Source organism: Saccopteryx bilineata, chromosome 11 (assembly GCF_036850765.1).
Source record: "Saccopteryx bilineata isolate mSacBil1 chromosome 11, mSacBil1_pri_phased_curated, whole genome shotgun sequence".
NCBI lineage: Eukaryota > Metazoa > Chordata > Mammalia > Chiroptera > Emballonuridae > Saccopteryx > Saccopteryx bilineata.
In genome coordinates this window covers 23,144,619-23,165,203 of record NC_089500.1, presented here as the reverse complement: position 1 = coordinate 23,165,203, position 20,585 = coordinate 23,144,619, and the positions used below count along the sequence as shown (strand labels likewise).

The 20,585-nt window shown below is 39.1% G+C and overlaps 1 protein-coding gene across 4 annotated transcripts in view; it reads left to right on the top strand.

Moving 5' to 3' along the window:
* ARK2N (arkadia (RNF111) N-terminal like PKA signaling regulator 2N) overlaps positions 1–20,585 on the top strand; it is a 273,891-nt gene that overhangs the window by 11,806 nt on the left and 241,500 nt on the right. The gene's annotated exons all lie outside the window — the stretch shown is intronic.

The window sequence follows — 20,585 nt, the reverse complement described above, 5'->3', positions numbered from 1 at the left end:
TTTAGGGAAATTATTAGAGGAGTAGTCGCAGTTACTGTCTTAAGTGTAATATGTAGGTATGCCTTAATTTATACAAAAGACATATATATTTGTGGGAAAAACTAAATTTTAAATGTCAAACTTCAAATTTATTTGGAAAATTTAGTTTAAAGGAAAAATTGTTTTAAAGGAGTCTATTCAAACCTTACCTTTTTTTTTAAGCGAGAGGGAGACAGATGAAAAGCACCAACTAACTCATAGTTGTGGCATTTTAGTTGTTCATTGATTGCTTCTCATACGTGCCTTGACTGGTGGGCTTCAACTGAGCCAGTGACCCCTTGCTCAAACCGGCGACCCCTTTCCCAAGCTGGTGAGCCTGCGCTCAACCAGGTGACCTCAGGGTTTTGAACCTGGGATTTCAGTGTCCCAGGTTGATGTTCTATCCACTGTGCCACCACCAGTTAGGCAAGCCTTAACCTTTTAAAATGTATAATTTAATTTAATTTTTGTAAAGATCCAGATGTTCAAAACTTTTATTTTGGTTAGAGGAAGCTACTTGGGTAGCATGATCTAGTCTTAGGTTAAGAAGCAGGTTGGAAATTCAAAAACTGTTCTAAATATATCCTTCTAAATTTATCTAACTATGTCTTGGCCATTGACCTACATATTCTTTTCTTAGAAATAAGGATTATACATTTCAGGTTAACTATGAACAATAATTAATAAAAATAATTAAAGTGTTCCGAAAACCTAAATAGACTTGTTTAGGTAGTTTTCAGTTTGGTAGACCACTTCTGTGTATCTTTTAAGTTATATTGTTTAAAAACCAGTAGTGACTGAAATATTTTTAAAAAGATTTTATTTATTGACTTTAGAGAGAGGAGAAAGAGAGCTAGAAAAAGAGAGAGGAAGGAAGGAGGGGGGGAGTGGAGGAGCGGGATGCATCAGTTTGTACTAGTTGCTTCTTCTGTGTGCCTCGACCAGGCAAGCCCAGGGCTCTGAACCTGCCACCTTGGCATTCCAGATGAGTCCCTGTCCACTCTGCCACCATAGGTCAGGCCAAAACATTCTTTTAGTGGGTTTTATTTTTGATTGAAATTGCCTATATCTTTTTGCTTTTTAAAATAGTCTTTGAAACTTTTGAAAAGTTTGAGATCTTAGATAATTCCTGGTTGGGTTTTTATGCTGTCTCTAAAATTTACCAATAGTACCAGTAGTGCCACTTGAAGGCACTTGTTTTCCAATGCTGAGAAGCAAAGGCCAAGGTAATGAAGATTGTTCTTATGTTGCCTTTCCCATGAAGTCTATGAGTAGAGCTGTTAATTGCAGTGGTTTTTCTGTATGTTATGACCCTCTTCTATGAAAATGTTTATGCAGAAGATGACTTGTAACACATACACACAAGAACTTCACATCAATTTATACAAAAGCAAAAATGAGATTTAATAGGTTCATTTAACTAAGTCCAGTGTGCAACTAGCCTCTGGCCTAGTTGGATATAGGAACTCATTTGATAGCTGGGTACTATTTTTCTTTCTTTGTGTGCTGGCTCTCTACTGCTTTTCTTTGGGGGCTTCATTTTCAGCTAGTCTTTCCTTTCACAAGGGCAAAGTTGGCCCCCAGGAGTTCTAAGCTAACAAGTTTCCTCAGCCTTAAAGTATTATAATTTTATAATTTATTTTTAGAGAAGTTTCAGGTTTGCAGAATAATTGAGCAGAAAGTACAGAAAGTTTCTTTATACATCTCTTCTCAGTTTTCCTTATTATTAACACCTTGCATTAGTTTACATTTGTTAACAATTGATGAGCTAATATTACTATATTATTAAGGTCCAAGTTTACATGAGGGATCACTTTTTGTTTTGCAAAACAGATACTGTGTGGGTTTTGACAAATCTTTAATGCCTATCCATCATTACAGTATAGAACAGAATAGTTTCACTGCCCTACTTGTCACCATCCTTTCTCATGCCCCATATTTACTCAATGATCTTTCATATTTATCAGTATCTCTTCATTGCCATTACCATTAATCCAGAGCTACTGTCATTTTTGTCTTGTTCTTCTGACATTTACTCTTGTCTTTTTTTCTTATCCAGTCTCCGCTGTGCAGCCAGAGTGGTTGTTTTGAAGTACATAACAGCTTAAATCTATGTTCCCTCCTTTATTTAAAACAATAGGTTTCTGTTGACTCCTCAGGAAGACTTCCTAGATCTCCTAGGCTTTGTTACATACATTCCTCTTCTTTTCCTCTTTTTCTCCTTTCATGGTGCCACCATACTTTCTCTCCACCAGACTTAACACAGTAGTATGTTTTCTATTTATTTGATGATGATAATGATGATTATCTTTGTATAAGGCTTTTTTTCATTTTTTAAAAATTAATTTTAATGGGGTGACATTGATAAATCAGGGTACATATGTTCAGAGAAAACATCTCTAGGTTATTTTGACATTTGCTTATGCTGCATTCCTATCACCCAAAGTCCAATTGTCTTCCGTCACCTTCTAATTGGTTTTCTTTGTGCCCCTCGCCTCCCCTACTCCCTCCCTGTCCTCCCCCCCCCCCCGTAACTCCCACACTCTCTGAGTCTCATTTTTATGTCCCACCTTTGTATGGAATCATATAGTTCTTAGTTTTTTCTGATTTACTTATTTCGCTCAGTATAATGTTAACAAGTTCCAGCCATGTTGTTGTAAATGATCCGATGTCATCATTTCTTATGGCTGAGTAGTATTCCGGCATAGTATATATGTACCAAAGCTTTTTAATCCACTCATCTACTAACGGACACTTGAGCTGTTTCCAGATCTTCGCTATTGTGAGCAATTCTGCCATAAACATAGGGGAGCATTTCCTCTTTTCAAACAGTGCTATGGTGTTCTTGGAGTATATTCCTAACAGTGGTATAGCTGGGTCAAAAGGCAGTTCGATTTTTATTTTATTTTATTTTTTTGAGGAATCTCCATACTGTTTTCCACAGTGGCTGCACCAATCTGCATTCCCACCAGCAGTGCAGGAGGGTTCCCTTTTCTCCACATCCTCGCCAGCACTTATTCTGTGTTGTTTTGTTGATGAACGCCATTCTGGCTGGTGTGAGGTGATATCTAATTGTGGTTTTAATTTGCATTTCTCTAATGATTAGTGATGTTGAGCATTTTTTCATATGCCTATTGGCCATCTGTATGTCCTCTTTGGAGAAGTGTCTATTCATTTCTTTTGCCCATTTTTTTTTTTTTCTGAAGTTGGAAACGGGGAGGCAGTCAGACAGACTCCTGCATGAGCCCAACCAGGATTCACCTGGCATGCCCACCAGGGGGTGATGCTCTGCCCATCTGGGGCAGAAGCCACAGAGCCATCCTCAACGCCCCTGCAAACTTTGCTCCAGTGGAGCCTTGGCTGTGGGGAGGTAAGAGAGAGACAGAGAGGAAGGAGAGGGGGTGGGGGTAGAGAAGCAGATGAGCGCCTCTCCTGTGTGCCCTGGCCAGGAATCGAACCCGGGACTCCTGCACACCAGGCCAACGCTCAACCACTGAGCCAACCGGCCAGGACCTTTTGCCCATTTTTTGATTGGATTGTTTGTCTTCCTGGTATTGAGTTTTACAAGTTCTTTATAGATTTTGGTTATTAACCCCTTATCAGACATATTGTCAGATATATTCTTCTATTGTGTAGTTTGTCTTTTTATTCTGTTCTTATTGTCATTAGCTGTGCAAAAGCTTTTTAGTTTGATATAGTCCCATTTGTTTATCCTGTCTTTTATTTCACTTGCCTGTGGAGACAAATCGGCAAATATATATTGCTGCGAGAAATGTCAGAGAGCTTACTGCCTATGTTTTCTTCAAAGATGCTATGGTTTTACGGCTTACATATAAGTCTTTTATCCATTTTGAGTTTATTTTTGTGATTGGTGTAAATTGATGGTCTAGTTTCATTTTTTTGCAGGTAGCTGTCCAATTTTCCCAACACCATTGGTTGAAGAGGCTGTCTTTACTCCAATGTATGCTTTTACCTCCTTTGTCAAATATCAGTTGTCCATAAAAGTGTGGGTTTATTTCTGGGTTCTCAGTTCTGTTCCATTGATTTATATGCCTATTCTTATGCCAGTACCAGGCTGTTTTGAGTACAATGGCCTTGTAGTATAACTTGATATCTGGAAGTGTGATACCTCCCACTTTTTTCTTCCTTTTCAAGATTGCTGAGGCTATTTGTGTTTTTTTTTTTTTGGTTCCATATAAATTTTTGGAATATGTTATATATCTTTGAAGTGAGTCATTGGTATTTTAATCAGTATTGCATTGAATTTATAAATTGCTTTGGGTAATATAGACATTTTAATGATGTTTATTCTTCCTAACCATGAGCACAGTATGTGCTTCCACTTGTTTGTATCTTCCCTGATTTCTTTTATCAATGTTTTATAATTTTCCGAGTACAAGTCTTTAATCTCCCTGGTTATATTTATTCCTGGTACTTTATTTTTTTGGTTGCAGTGGTGAAGGGGATTGCTTCCTTAATTTCTCTTTCTGACAGTTTATTGTTAGTGTATTAAAATGCCTCTGATTTCTGATTATTAATTTTATATTCTGCTACCTTGCTGAATTCATTTATCAGGTCCAGTAGTTTTTTGACTAAAACTTTAGGGTTTTCTATATACAGTATCATACCATCTGCAAATAATGATAGTTTTACTTCTTCTTTTCAATTTGGATGCCTTTTATTTCTTTTTCTTGTGTGATTGCTGTGGCTAGGACTTCCAGAACTATGTTGAATAAGAGTGTTGAAAGGGAGCACCCCTGCCTTGTTCCTGATCTTAAGGGCATTGCTTTTAATTTTTGCCCATCGAGTATGATGTTGGCTGTGGGTTTGTCATAGATGGCCTTTATCATGTTGAGGTATGTTCCCTGTATTCCAACTTTGCTGAGAGTTTTGATCATGAATGGGTGCTGGATTTTATCAAATGCTTTTTCTGCATCTATTGAAATTATCATGTGGGTTTTCTCCTTCCTTTTGTTTATGTGATGAATCACATTGATTGATTTGCGATATTGTACCAGCCTTGCCTCCATAGAATAAATCCCACTTGATCATGGTGTATGATTTTTTTTATATATTGTTGGATCCGATTTGCTAATATTTTGTTGAGGATTTTAGCATCTAAATTCATCAGGGATATTGGCCTATAATTTTCTTTCTTTGTGTTGTCTTTGCCTGGTTTTAGAATCAGAATTATATTCGCCTCATAAAAGGAGCTTGGAAGTGTTCCTTCCTCTTGAATTTTTTTAAATAGCTTGAGAAGGATAGGAGTTAGTTCTTCTTTGAATATTTGGTAGAATTCACTTGTGAAGCCATCAGGCCCAGGACTTTTCTTTTTTGGGAGTTTTTTGATAACTGTTTCAATCTCATTTGTTGTAATTGGTCTGTTTAGGTTTTCTGATTCTTCTAGATTAATTTTTGGAAGATTATACGTTTCAAGGAATTTGTCCATTTCATCTAGGTTGTCTAGTTTTTTGGTGTACAGTTCTTCATAGTATTTTCTTACAATATTTTGTATTTCTGTTGTGTCTGTTGTTATTTCTCCACTCTCACTTCTAATCTTATTTATTTGAGTCCTCTCTCTTTTTTTCTTTGTGAGTCTGGTTAAAGGTTCATCGATCTTGTTTACCTTTTCAAAGAACCAGCTCCTGGTTTTATTGATCCTCTGTATTGTTTCTTTAGCCTCTATGTCATTTATTTCTGCTCTGATCTTTATTATTTCCTTCCTTCTACTAGCTCTGGGCTTTACTTGCTGTTCTTTTTCTAGTTCTTTTAGATGCAGAGTCAAGTTGTTTATTTGAGCTTTTTCTAGCTTCTTGAGTTATGCCTGTAATGCTATGAATTTCCTTCTCAGGACTGTTTTTGCTTTGTCCCATAAATTTTGAGTTAATGTATACTCGTTATCGTTTGTTTCTAGGAATATTTTAATTTCTTATTTGATCTCATTGTTAACCCATTTGTTATTTAATAACATGCTATTTAGTTTCCAAGTGTTTGAATATTTTTCAGTTTTTCTGTTGTGGTTGATTTTTAGTTTCTTGCCATTGTGATCAGAGAAAGTGCCCGATATGATTTCAATCTTCTTAAATTTGTTGAGACCGCTTTTGTGCCCTAACATGTGGTCTATCCTAGAGAATGTACCATGAGCACTTGAAAAGAATGTATATTCTGCTGCTTTAGGGTGAAAGGTTCTAAAGATATCTATTAAATCGAGTTGATCTAGTATGTCCTTTAAGTCTGCTGTTTCTTTGTTAATTTTCTCTCTTGAGGATCTATCTAGTGATGTTAATGGGGTATTGAAATCCCCTACTTTTATAGTATTGCTGTTGATCTCGCCCTTTAAATCCATCAAAGTCTGCTTTATATATTTAGGTGCTCCTATATTAGGTGCGTAGATATTTATAATAGTTATATCTTCCTGTTGGATGCTCCCTTTATCATTATGTAGTGACCTTCTTTATCTCTTACTATAGCTTTTGTTTTAAAGTCCATTTTGTCTGATATAAGTATTGCCACCCCAGCTTTTTTTTAAATTTCCAGTTGCATTAAATATTTCTTTCCATCCTTTTATCTTCAGTCTATGTGCATCTTTTGTTTTAAGGTGTGTCTCTTGTAGACAGCATATGTATGGGTCCTATTTTCTTATCCTTGCAGCTACCCTATGTCTTTTGATTGGATCATTTAATCCATTTACATTTATGGTTATTATTGATATGTAGTTGTTTATTGCCATTTTATTCTTTAAAACTGTATTCCTATTTTGCTATATTCTTTTTCTCCTTTGATCTGTTCACAACAGGCCCCTTAGCATTTCTTGCAGCCTTGGTTTGGTTGTAGTGAATTCCTTGAGGTTTTTTTTTTGCCTGGAAAGCTTTTATTTCTCCTTCAATTTTAAACAATAGCCTTGCTGGCTAAAGTAGTCTTGGTTGTAGGCTCTTGTTCTGCATTACTTTGAATATTTCTTGCCATTCCCTTCTGGCCTCAAGTGTTTCTGTTGAGAAGTTGGAAGTCATCCTTATGGGGGCTCCTTTGTAGGTGATAGTCTTTTTTTCTCTAGCAGCTTTAATATTTTTTATCACTTAGCTTTGGTATTTTAATTATAATGTGTAGATTTCTCTTTAATGGAGTTCTCTGTGCTTCTTGAACTTGTGAGACGTTTCCCTGCCTTAATTGTATGAAGTTTTCAGCTATGATATGTTTGAACAAAGTCTCTATCCCGTGTTCTCTTCTTCTTCAGGAACCCCTATGATGCAGATATTATTTCTCTTCATGTTGTCACAGAGCTCTCTTAGAGTTTCCTCAGACTTTTTGAGTCTCTTTTCTTTTTTCTGCTCTGCTTCTGTGCCTTCATTTATCTTGTCCTCTTAACTCGCTGATTCGATTCTCAGCTTCATCTATCCTGCTTTTAATTCCTTCCATTGTGTTCTTCATTTCTTTTCTTTTTTTTTTTTTTGCATCTTTTTTTTTTTTTTTTTCATTTTTCTGAAGCTGGAAACAGGGAGAGACAGTCAGACAGACTCCCGCATGCGCCCGACCAGGATCCACCCGGCCCGCCCACCATGAGGTGACGCTCTGCCCACCAGGGGGCGATGCTCTGCCCATCCTGGGCGTCACCATGTTGCGACCAGAGCCACTCTAGCACCTGGGGCAGAGGCCATAGAGCCATCCCCAGCGCCCGGGCCATCTTTGCTCCAATGGAGCCTTGGTTGCGGGAGGGGAAGAGAGAGACAGAGAGGAAGGCATGGCGGAGGGGTGGAGAAGCAAATGGGCGCTTCTCCTGTGTGCCCTGGCCAGGAATCGAACCCGGGTCCTCCGCACGCTAGGCCAACGCTCTACCGCTGAGCCAACCGGCCAGGGCTTGTGTTCTTCATTTCTGATATCGTATTTGTCTTTTCTGACTGATTCTTTTTTATTATTTCAATGTCCTTTTGTATATTTGCTATCTCTTTATTTAGGTGTTTGTAATGGCCATCTATTCTTCTAATATCTTTGAGCATCCTAACAATCATTATTTTAAACTGCATCTGGTAATTTGGTTATATCTGACTCATTCAGGTCGTTTTCTGGGGATTTAATTCATTTGTGTTGCATTCTCTGCCGTCTCATTTTGTCTGTGTAAAAGAAGGTTTTGGCTACTGGAGTCCACTGGGTGTGGCCTCTGTGTTCCCTAGGTGTGGTCTGTCTGCAGGCCCGCCACCCCCTCTGCTGTTGCTGCCTAGGGCGTTCGGGTATGGGCTTGCGGGTGCCTGCCCACTGGGGCTGTGGCTGTGGTTGTGGTTTCCGTCTCTCCTTCATGGGAGTGGCTGTGATCACATGCTTAGGTGTACAAGCCTGCGTCGCCTTGGCCTTTGCCCTGTCCCCGCAGGTGATGTTATGCTCGGCCCTGAGGACAGAAGTGAGCACCTTTGCTCAGCTGCGGGTCTCAATCCTGATTCCAGGCTTTCACCCCGCCCCTGCAGGAGGAGGCTGTTCGTGGGCCAGCTGCAAGCCTTGGCTCCACAAGTGGGGGGACTGCGTGCCTACTCTCAGTCACGGGACTCTGCCTGTTCTGGGCTTTTGGCACCAGTCCTGTGGGAGGAGCCGGCTCCTAAGTCTGGCCACCCCCTCGGTTCTGTGAGCGGGGCAAGGCTTGTGCTCCTGCACCTTTGCTCAAGGGGGGTGTCTGCACCCCTTCCAAGGCTCCTGCCCTTCCCCTGCAGGCTGGATTGCAGGAGGCCTGGAGCTGGGCTTGACCCATTTTGCACGTCCCCTCCTCCCCAGCCGGGCAAGACTGAGCTCACACCTGGGCCTCCATGGTGGCCAGCTGGCTTCTGCCTTTGCTGACAGAACCGCTCTTCCACGTCCCACCGCTGCTGCCCTCCGGCTGTGGGCAAGCCCTCAGCCGTGTGGGTGGGGGCGCTGCAGCTCAGACCCTAAGACTCACTACTGTAGTCCTGGAAGCTCCCTCCTTCTAAGTGACTCTGCCCTAGTGCCGTGAGTGAGCTTGTTTGGCTGGTGTCCTGCTTCCCTTTGCTGGTATTGCTGTTTCCAGGGGAAATATTCACTTCAGATTTGGGGAGTGACTCATCCCAGGGGTTAGGGTGGCTGTCCTCTAAATGTTTCTCCCTGTGCCTCCTAGATTACACGCTCTTCCTGCTACTCCGGTCCTCTCCTTTCTCCCCATCCCCTGGAGCCCCGGGTGAGTGGTTGTGAGAGAGGTTTTCTGTGCGGTCTCTTTAAGAATCCTGGGTCTGAGAAATCAGTCTCTTTCTCACAAACAGTATCCTGTCTTGTTTCCAACTAAATACTGTCCATACACCTCTTATGTAGGCTGGGGCTTTGTTCCTGGGACTCAGGACCCTTCCCTCTCTGCTAAACTCACTTCCCGCCACGCGAGTCTCTCCGGGCTGTTGTTTGCTCCGGGGAGCTGTACAGCCCTCTCCACGTTTTTGCTTTTTTTACCAGTCTCGGTGTGGTTTCTTCAGTGTTCCTTGGTTGAAGAGTCCTCTTAGTTTAGTCCAAGGTTGGTTTTTCCAGATGATGGTTCTTAAAATTAGTTTGTAATCCACTTTGGTTTTTGGGAGGTGGAAGTTGGTATGTCCGCCTACTCCTTTGCCATCTTGTCTTCTCCATAAGTAAGGTTTTATTGAGCCAAAATTGATAGCCAAAGAAAAGACTGGTCTTGTGATTTGGTGTCTAAACTGTGTGGTTAATTGATGATCTCATGTCCAGGTAGCTCAGTTGGTTACCGTTAGAGCATCATCCTGATGTTCCAAGTTTTCGGGTTTGATCCCCGGTCAGGGCACACAGAAAAATCAACCAATGAATGAATAAGTGGAACAATGAATCGATGTTTTTCTCTCCTTTCCTCTCCCTTTCTAAAAATTACTTTAAAAATAAAACTTGAAAAACTGTTAAGTTCTGTTGGGAAGGTAGTATATATTTCCCAGTGCTGACCCTACTAAATATGTGTTGAATATATAGAATGACTTTGATTATAGGGAAGTGGCTTATAAAGAGTTAAAAATATTTTTTTGATATTTGACTTTGTGCTTGTTATGCACTAGGTGCTTTCAATGTGTCACTCATTTCATTCTACCAAGGACTGAAGTTTTACAAACAAGGAAGTCAAGGCGTAGAGAACATCAACAATTTGTCAGCGGGCCCATAGCAACTCTTGAAATTCTCTTCTAGCTTTAGGACTGGTTTTTATGAACTTTTATTTTCATTTTTAAAAGATGTTGGGTCACTGTATTTTATGGCCACCGCTGTATTGTATTAGGGCTATTAGTACATTGTGTTAGTGTTGAGAGTGACATCAGTTTTGTCTTTGCAGGCTAGTTGTCTTTGTCAAACTAGACCGTTCATCTAAATCTAATCATCTTTAAGTGAACTCAAACAAAACTTTGGAATCCCTTCTTGGATTTTGAGTTCAGTACTTATGACCTTTCTTGTTTCTTTTGATTTTTCTCACATCTCTTGTTATGGAGTATTGATTCTATAGTAGCCCCTTTACTCTTGTTATGGGGAAATGTTATAGCCTCTACTCTAGTGGGAAAAGCATTCTTATTTTGTCAGTAAAACACTGAACCTACCTCATCAAAGTTGCTTTTTTTTTTTTTTTTTTATTAGTTCAGAGTATTCTGTGCAGCAGAGCAAAGTTGGAATTCATGAATTATCTATGACTATGGATTGTACATGTGAAGAATCAGTGTCATTAACTGGTTCATATAGATCATGTTTGAGGCATTAGCTGGTTGTATTTCTTACAGTTCTAGAGTGATGATATAAAATAAACAGATGAAATAATGCTAGCATTGAGAATGCCCCATTTTACATGACTGTACAGCAAATTCTTGCCTAGAAGCAGTTTAAATTAGTGTGCTGTGCTTGTGTCAGCTTGTGGTTTTAACGGAAAGTGCCTGTAGCAACAGTAAACTTGTAACAGCAAATGACTTCAGTTTGCATTTGTCACATTAGGAAGGACAATATAGTTTCAGTTTATTCATTCATTTTTGAGTCAGTATAGTGGTGTTAAAGGATGGTTAGTGAGAGTTGTTGCTCAGAAGGAGTAAAACTGAAAGGGATAAAATTGAGAGATATATAAATCTAGCCTTTCTTATGTTGAATGCGTAGTGATTTTATACATTGCTATGTCAAAACCCTCAGGAGGGTTTCCTGTATGGTTGGTCTTAGATAAGACCCCCATTAATCATGGTCCTTTTCACAGCTCTGAGTCTATAGGAAGTTGTTAAACATCTGACAATATATTGCAAGAAGGAAGACTTTGTTCTCTGTGTGGGATTTATGGATATCTTTATATCTTTTTTCCTCCAAGATAATTTTTTTCTTTTTTTAAAATTTTTTTAATTTAAATTTTTATTTATTTATTTTTTTACAGAGACAGAGAGAGAGTCAGAGAGAGGGATAGACAGGGACAGACAGACAGGAACGGAGAGAGATGAGAAGCATCAGTCATTAGTTTTTCCTTGCACATTGTGACACCTTAGTTGTTCATTGATTGCTTTCTCATATGAGCCTTGACCGCAGGCCTTCAGCAGACCGAGTAACCCCTTGCTGGAGCCAGCGACCTTGGGTTCAAGCTGGTGGGCTTTTCCTCAAACCAGATGGGCCCGTGCTCAAGCTGGCGACCTTGGGGTCGCGAACCCGGATTCTCTGCATCCCAGCCTGACACTTTATCCACTGCGCCACCACCTGGTCAGGCTTTTTTTTCTTTTTTTTAAGCAAGAGAGAGACAGGAAAGGAGAAAAACCATTTAAATGGCATCATGTCTATGATCATTCAAGCTGTAAGCTGCGTTCAAGCTGGCAACCTTGGGATTTCGAACCTGGAACCTCAGCATCCCAGGTCAGAACTCTATCTCTGCCACCACTGATCAGACTCCAAGATAACTTCTTATTAACCAGTTTATACAATAAAGCATTTGGGTTTTTTTTTCTTTTTATTATTATTATTATTATTATTATTATTTGTTTTACTTTAAAGTCTGTTAGTCTTTTCTGTTCATTCTGTGCTTTCTTCCAGGATAAACTGTTATATTCAGCTACCATCTCTATATTGTATAGAGATGTCTGAATCTGTATTTCTGTATTTCCTTCTTTAAGACCTGTGTTCCTGTGAGCATCATATAATTCAAACCAAGTTGATTATTTTCCCCCCTTTTTGTAGTCCACATCTTAATTGGGGTTAGCCTGTGTCCAGTTGCATATGCCAGTAACCATCCAAGGAATGGAGTGTTCTATATATAATTTGTATGGGTTGAATTGGTTGATAATGTTCAAGTCTTCTATATTATTGCTGATTATTTGTTTAGTTGTTTGCACGTCAAATGAGGAATTGAAATCTATTAGTGTTAAATTACCTGTCTTTTCTGTTTTTGTTTCATGTATTCTGAGCCTACTAAGTGCATATATCTCAATGTTTGTATACATGTATAATTTTTATATTTCCCTGATCTATTTACTAACCCTTGTATATCATTATGAAGTGTTCCTCTTTATATCAGTATTGTCTGATGTTGATATAGACATTTCAGCTCTCCTGTAGCAGCTCTTTGCATAGTGTATCTTTTTCCATGACTTTTCTTTCAACCAATATATCTTTGAATTTAAGATATGTCTGTTGTGGAGTGTCTACAGTTGGATTTTGTTTATACATCCTGATAGTCTCTTCCTTTTGATTGTAGTGTTTTGGCCACCTACATTTAATGTAATTATTAACATGGTTGGATTTACAATTGCCATTTTGTTTTTTTAGTTTTTAAAAAGATTTTAATTGTTGATTTTTGGGAGGAGGGGAGAGAGAGAGAGAGAAGGGGGGTGCAGGAAGCATCAACTTGAGGTAGTTACTTCTTGTATGGTACCTTGATCTGGCAAGCCTGAGGTTTTGAACAGGTGACCTCAGCATTCCAGGTCGATGCTTTATCCACTGTGCCACCACATGTTAGGCATTGTTTCTTATTTTTTAATCTCTCTCTCTCTCTTTCTCCTTATGTCTCTTTTTTGTTGTTATTCCTCTGTATCTCCTTTACTGCCTTTTGAAGGGTAGGTTTCTTTTCTTTTCTTTCTTTTTTTTTTTTTTTAAGATTTACTGATTTCAAAGAGGAAGGAGAGGGTGGAAGCAGTGAGAAGTATCAACTCATATAGTAGTTGCCTCACCTTAGTTGTTCCTTGGTTGTTTGTCTTAACTTACTTTGACCAAGCAAGCCCTGTGTATCAAACTGGTGACCTCAGCATTCCAGGTCAACAGTCTCTAGCCACTGCACCACCACAGGCCAGTTATTTTCTTAGAGGTTGCTTGAGCGATTGCATCTGTATCCTTAGTTATCACAGTCTTCTTTAAATTAATACTGACTTTTAATTCCAATAAAATTAGAAACCTTGCTCAAGTATGAGAGAGCTTGATCTCCTTTCTTTTATGCTATTATTTTAATATAGATAGCATCTGTGTATGTTACAAACCTAGCAATATATTGTTCTAAGTATTGCTTTGTGCAGTCTTACATATTTTTTTAAAAAGGTGAGAGGGCCCTGGCCTGTTGGCTCAGTGGTAGAGCATCAGCCTGGCATGTGGAAATCCTGGGTTCAATTCTTGGCCAGAGAACACAGGAGAAGCGCCCATCTGCTTCTCCATTCTTCCCCTCTCCTTTCTCTCTCTCTTCCCCTCCCACAGCCAAAACTTCATTGCAGCAAAGTTGGCCCAGGCGCTGAGGATGGCTCCATGGCCTCCACCTCAAGCGCTAGAATGGCTCCGGTTGCAACGGAGCAATGCCCAGATGGGCAGAGCATTGCCCCCTAGTAGGCATGCCGAGTGGATCCCAGTTGGGCACATGTGGGGAATCTGTCTCTCTGCCTCCCCACTTCTCACTTCAGAAAAATACAAAAATAAATAAATAAAAAATAAAAAAGGTAAGACAAGAAAAAATTATCTGTAGGGTCTTTTGTGTTAACATACACATTTACCACATTTTGTTGTCTTCATTTGTTTTATGAATTTGAGTTACAGTATGGGGTCATTTCTTTTCAGCCTAAAGAAATTTTTTTTTATTCGTTGTAAAGCAGGTCTGCTACCAATGAAATCTGTTGGTCTTTGTTTAGCTGGAGATTCTCTTTGTACTTTTCCCCCTTTATTTTGAAAGAGTATTGTTGGATATAGAATTTTTAGTTGATAGTCACTCCCCTTGTCCCTCTGAATTGAAGAAGGGCAAATGATTTCCTTGTTCCTCATAGCCACTTTTCAGATTTTTTCCTTCAATTTGTCCCCATATTGCTGTATTGCTTTTTACCACTGAACCCCTTGTATTGTGACAGTTTATGTTCTTTGTTTAGTATCATTTTGTCCATATTACTTTTTTAATTGATTTTAATTTGTTGTGTTTACACAGTTACAGGTGTTCCCCAGAATATATCTCCCTCCCCCCCATGTTCTTCTTGATACCCCTTTTGCCCCCTCCCCCCACCACTTTCCCCCTATCCCTCTATGATTTACTATCCTGCCCTCTATCTCTCTGTGTTATGTGTATATGGCTTTCCTTTCTTTGGTCCCCTCCTCTCATCCCCATTCCCTCTGCCCACTTTCCCTCTGGACCCTTTGACCCCTTCTCTGCCTCTCTTCTGTTCCTCAGTTCACATTGTTCATTGGATCATTTTGTCCATATTACTTTTATGTTAATTCTTGGTGACTTTAATATATACATAGATGATCCTTCTGACACTGCCCATTCATTTTGTAAATTTTCCCATAATGATTTTATTCTCTACCCTACATCAGCCAACATAATTCCATAGTCATAATTTAATCAGTACTTCTTGGACTGTTTGTTGCGAAGGACTGGCATATATTTATTTCTAATCTGTCATTGGTAGGCTTTTTTGTTAAAATACAGTAAAAAATCAATTACTAGGAAATTGAAATGCTGTTTGGTTGTCATGTCAATACCAAGTTGCTGTAAATTTCTAATCAGTTACTCTAATTTTTATACTTATTTCATTACACAGTCATTGAGGAGAACACTCTGAGTAACACTATTTTAGAAACTGTCAGTTATAAATAAATGCAACCTTTCTTCATCTCAGTATCACTCAAACATTCTTGGATTACCACCTTCTATCTTTCCAGTTTACTCTCTATTGTACCCTTACTCCACTGGATTGTCTATTTCATTGTTCCTACCACATTTTTCACTGCCTTTTACCTTCCTATGTGATCATTAAAATCACACACACACACACACACGCACACACAATTTCCTTGCTTTGTTCTACTAGCTTGGCAAAATCCAAGTTCTGGTTAAATCCAATTTCTACCTCCTTTGCCCTTGTACTTACTAACACAGCTGAAATGGAGTAACAAAATTACTAATATAGGGATGTTGTTGGAAACTAGGTGTGGCAGGGGTCACTTGGGTGGGTGAGTAAAGGACCTAGCCCTAGGACTAACTACTGAGGTTTGGTAGTAGGAGTTAAGCCTACAAGTAGGATGAGAAGGAGCAGCAAGAAGAATAGACCTGGGAGCCAAAGAAAGACGTTAGCTTGAGGAGTGGGAGCAGTTAAGCATAGGATGCTGCTTAGACATTAACCCTTTGAGTAGTGAGTTTTTTGTTAACCCTTTGAGTGAGGACATACATGAATGTCTGTACTACTCAAAGGGTTAAGTAAGTTGTGGTCCAAACTGCTTGTTGAATTTAGAGATATGAGGGTCTTCCATGAACCTGGTAAGAACTGTTCCACTGGTTTTATATTGTAGAAGCAGATATCAGAGTGGACTTGATTGGAGAGGGAGTGTTTAGAATCTCTTAATAAGGCTGTCTTTCAAAGAAGAGTTGTACCTAGAAAGGGAAGATGGGAGAAGGAGATGGTAGGCAGAAGGGGGATTTTAAAAAATGAGTAAAATGGACAAATGAATGGATGGGTAGCCAGTTGAGTTGTAAGATGTTGATGAGTGCCAAGGAATAATCACTAATGTAAGGTTCTAGGTAGATGAGAAGGGTAATATAATGTGATAAGTATGGTGTGATATAATAAATATAATGTAATATATAATACCCATATAGAAGAGGATTGCCTTTAGATTGGACAGAAGAACAGCATGGGGGAAATGGTGTTCTAATCCTATTTCATTGTAAATTTTCTCTGAGCAGTAAACCAGAGGGTTGGGAGCCTTTTATACCATTTTTTAAATAATTTTATCATTTTTACTGCCGTCTACTTTTGACTGCCTCTACTAGAAAAACCACTTTTCCACCTGACCAAAAACAATATATGGTTGTTTGGGAAGGTTAAGCTGTACATATGACATCTTTTCCCTCTGTGTTTAGGGTACTTTCTTTTTATTCTACTGCAAGGAGTTATGTCAGAGCTTGTATTTCCACTTCCTGTGATTTTTTTTCCCTTGTGTTTTATGAATTATAACAAAATTCTACTATAGGGGGAAATTCCAGTAGAATTCACTGAACAAATTTGACCTGAATAGTTGGTGTTATGAACGGAAACATAACTCCTTTTTCTTCAGAAGATTTTTTAGTGGACTTTTGTTAGAGTGTATTTTTGGATAATGCTTGGACGTGATACAAAATTCAAGAGGTACAAAACTACATACAGTAAGAAGCCTTTGACTCCTCTTTCCTCATTTATTCTCCTTTGTTGCCAAGACAGCTGGTGTTAGCATTTTCTTAAGTATCCTCCCAGAAAGTCTGTGCATCTACAGACATACTTACATATAATTTCGGTCCTTATTTACACAAGTCATATAATGTACCTTTTTTATTCATTTAACATTATATATTGAAAATTGCCCTATATTAGTATAAGAAGAATCTTTTCATTCTTGTGGCCACATTGTATGGACATACCATAATAAGCTAATTACAGGCGGTCTTCAGATTACAACACAGTTCATTCCTACAATAACAGTGACGTAATCCGAGCTTTGGTGTAACTTGAAACACACCCCAGCCTAAGTCACTTACCTATCCTAACACAGTTGTAAAATCACAATCTAGAACATAAAAACACAACTAAGCCACAGGAAAAGGAAAAGGACATAAGTATACCATACTGTACACTGTACTGTAGTAACAAAAAAATGAGTGTAAAAAAATTATTTACCTTTATTCCTGTGGTTGGCTTGCACACTGGAAGGGCATTGCAAGGTGGAAAGAGTGACCTATTGGATGGAGGAAACTGGAGAGGTAGGAGAACCTGCTGAAGGTGCTGGAGATACTGTGTCAGGTGAATCAGGATTGCCTAAGGAATATGCAGGAGACGCTGGAGATGATTCTACCTGTATTACAGGTGTTTCACCTTAAGAAGCAACTGATGTATTGTAGAAGTTACAGGATCTTTTGTGGCCTCTCTACCCTCTTAAAGAATTGTTCGAGGCTAGCCTGGAAGGTGGATGACTTCTTCCCTTCCAAAATCTGCCTATAGCACTACAAGGCATCCAACACAGCTCTGTAGACCTTACTGAGTCTGTCATCACTGGGGTCCTCAGCCTGAAATTTTGCCAACCCATCCTCTACCATAGAAAAACCTTCTGTCAAACCGTTGGTAGTAAATCTCTTGGGTTTTGGGGTTTCTAGTTCTTCCTCTTCAATCACTTACTTCTTCAGCTGAATGAGGTCCTAGGCACACAACACTTCTCCATGTGATGCCAGTAGCTCTGTGACATCCATCATGATGGCTTTCCTCTTCTTTGAAGCACTACCATCCGGAGACTCTTCCGTTTAGGAGCCATAATAAGGGCCAAAAAGTTACCAAACCAAGCAACACAAATGGAACACTTACGCTTTTAACAATCCAGAATGGTGTAGGTAAGCAAACTGGGGGATGCTATCTCCCTCACTCATATGCCACCTTACTGTGTATTCTTCCACTGTGCCCAACCAAATTAGCTCAGCATGTAGTCTGTAAATATGACATTAATGGTGTAAGCTGAAACACTGATGTCTCAATTTTTTTGAAGTTTTTATGGGAATGAGCATTGTAAACTTAAAACGTTGTATGTCGAGATTGTCATAACCTGTATTTGTGTCCTGTTATGGTTGATGCCAGTATTTATGGTTGATTTGGACATATTTAAGTGGTTTTGACTGCAATGCTAGTTGTTTTTCAAGGCAGCAGGAGTTATTATAAATCTTAATAAGCCTGGCCTGTGATGGCACAGTGGCTAGAGCGTCGACCTGGAATGCTGAGGTCGCCAGTTTGAAATACCAAGTTTGCCTGGTCAAGGCACATATGAGAAGCAATTGATGAACAACTAAAAGTGAAGCAACTATGAGTTCACTTTCTTTCTTTCTCCCTCTCTAAAATCAATAAATAAAATATTTTAAAAATGTTAATAAACTTAAATTTAAGGACTTGAAAGGTAATTATTTGATTGGTGTATCATTGAAAGACAATGATATAGTTGTTTTCTTACAAGGAAAAACAGTCCAAATTGATTTGTGCTACATACACTATTTACACAAGAAATAATAGTTTTACGGTCATTTTAATACATTTACTTTCAACCCATTGTTAAATTTTATAGTTTGAAAAGGTCCAGAGCCTTCTGCCTTGAAGTTATTTTGAGACTTTTGATACTTGGGCTTGTGGCTGACTTAATTTCCTTTTTTTTTTTTTTTTTTTTTTTTTTTTCATTTTTCTGAAGCTGGAAACAGGGAGAGACAGTCAGACAGACTCCCGCATGCGCCCGACCGGGATCCTCCCGGCACGCCCACCAGGGGCGATGCTCTGCCCACCAGGGGGCGATGCTCTGCCTATCCTGGGCGTCGCCATGTTGCGACCAGAGCCACTCTAGCGCCTGGGGCAGAGGCCACAGAGCCATCCCCAGCGCCCGGGCCATCTTTGCTCCAATGGAGCCTCGGCTGCGGGAGGGGAAGAGAGAGACAGAGAGGGAAAGCGCGGCGGAGGGGTGGAGAAGCAAATGGGCGCTTCTCCTGTGTGCCCTGGCCGGGAATCGAACCCGGGTCCTCCGCACGCTAGGCCGACGCTCTACCGCTGAGCCAACCGGCCAGGGCTTTAATTTCATATCATTATATTTCTTATATATTTCAGCTTTAAGAAGAAGCTTTATTCCAGAATATATAACTTCATTCTCTACAGAAGACTCAACTCTCATTCAGTTAGAAGATCTTGGTTCATTCTTCATACTACGGGGTGTTTTATGTCTATGAGTATTTTATTTCCTGTTTGTGTTGCCAACATGCTTTATTTATGACCCTGACAGTTTGTTGGTTTAGCTTTTACTCCCTTTGTTGGCGTTCAGAGATGTAACATTCCTTTTGTAATGTGTTAGGAATAACATTTATGCTTAATTTAATTCAGTGATAGTGATAATGCAGATATCCTTATGAAATAGGCTACACATGGGTTTGTATTAAATTAATAAATGTTTCTAATGGCTATGAGTATGTTAAGAAAACTTCATCCAAATGCCTATTTAATCAGCAGCTGAGAAGAGGGCGATGCAAAAACAACAAGTATATAGAAAATTTGTGTTTACACTAAGCAAAAACTAGGCTTGGCATGTTAGATTAATAAAAGGATTTTTCAGATACTTTCTAATTGCTGCCTACCATATATTTAACTGTCAAGTGACTCAGAGTGAAGTGATGGAGATGTCTTATTATACCTGACTGGCATACCATCTAGTTTAATATTTGTGTCTGTGACTTATGGGACATCATGTGAATTGTCTTCTTTAGCATTATATATACAGGATGAGGTATTGGCTTTGTACATCCTTACCATCCTCTTTAAAACTGTCAGTTAATGAAGTTTACATTGTATAGGTCACAACTCTTGGGGTTAAAGATTATGTCCTGTTCCTCCATGATTTAGTGGAATTGTAGCATACACAGTGGGTTAGGGCTGTTAGGTTTTAAAGTCAACTCATAAAGTGGAAAATATGTGTGGGGTGTATTCTCTTAAACCCCTTCAGTCATTCTTGGAATAGAGTGCACTAAGTTTTATGGGTTCTTGGGTGGTTTTTGTCTATGAAATAAAACATGTTTAAGTGCTGGACTCACTTTCAGCATAATGAGAAGTCCATGGAAACTAGGAGTACTGAGGAAACAGCAGTCAGGGCTTTCATCTTAAAACCCTCTAGAGTAACTCCTATTGAGAGGAGTAGCACACAGGTTTGATGCATGTAATTACTTTGGTTGTGCATTTGCCAAATGCGCCTGGTTGAAGGCTTTTTTTTAAACATAAGTGCCCGTGAATATTTTAATGTAAAAGCAATCATTTCAGTTAGCTTGTTTTCTAGACCAGTTTTTAAAGCATTCTTTTTCATTTATATCAAAGTCAAAATGTATATATTAACTGTCAGAATTTTGAGGATCCCTCTCTAAAACACATTAAATTAAGTTTTAAAGTTGAAAGTCCTTGTTTGTTTGCTTGCTGGCCTTGTCTGTTTAGGAGTAGAGGATTAATATTGTGCCATTTTTGATAGCTGAGTATGCTAGTATTTTGATAGTACTAAGTCCTTTGAATTTAACTGTAGATGAATATACTATATGAAGATACATATGCTATTAAAAGGCCTGTATGATGATATCTTTTGCTACC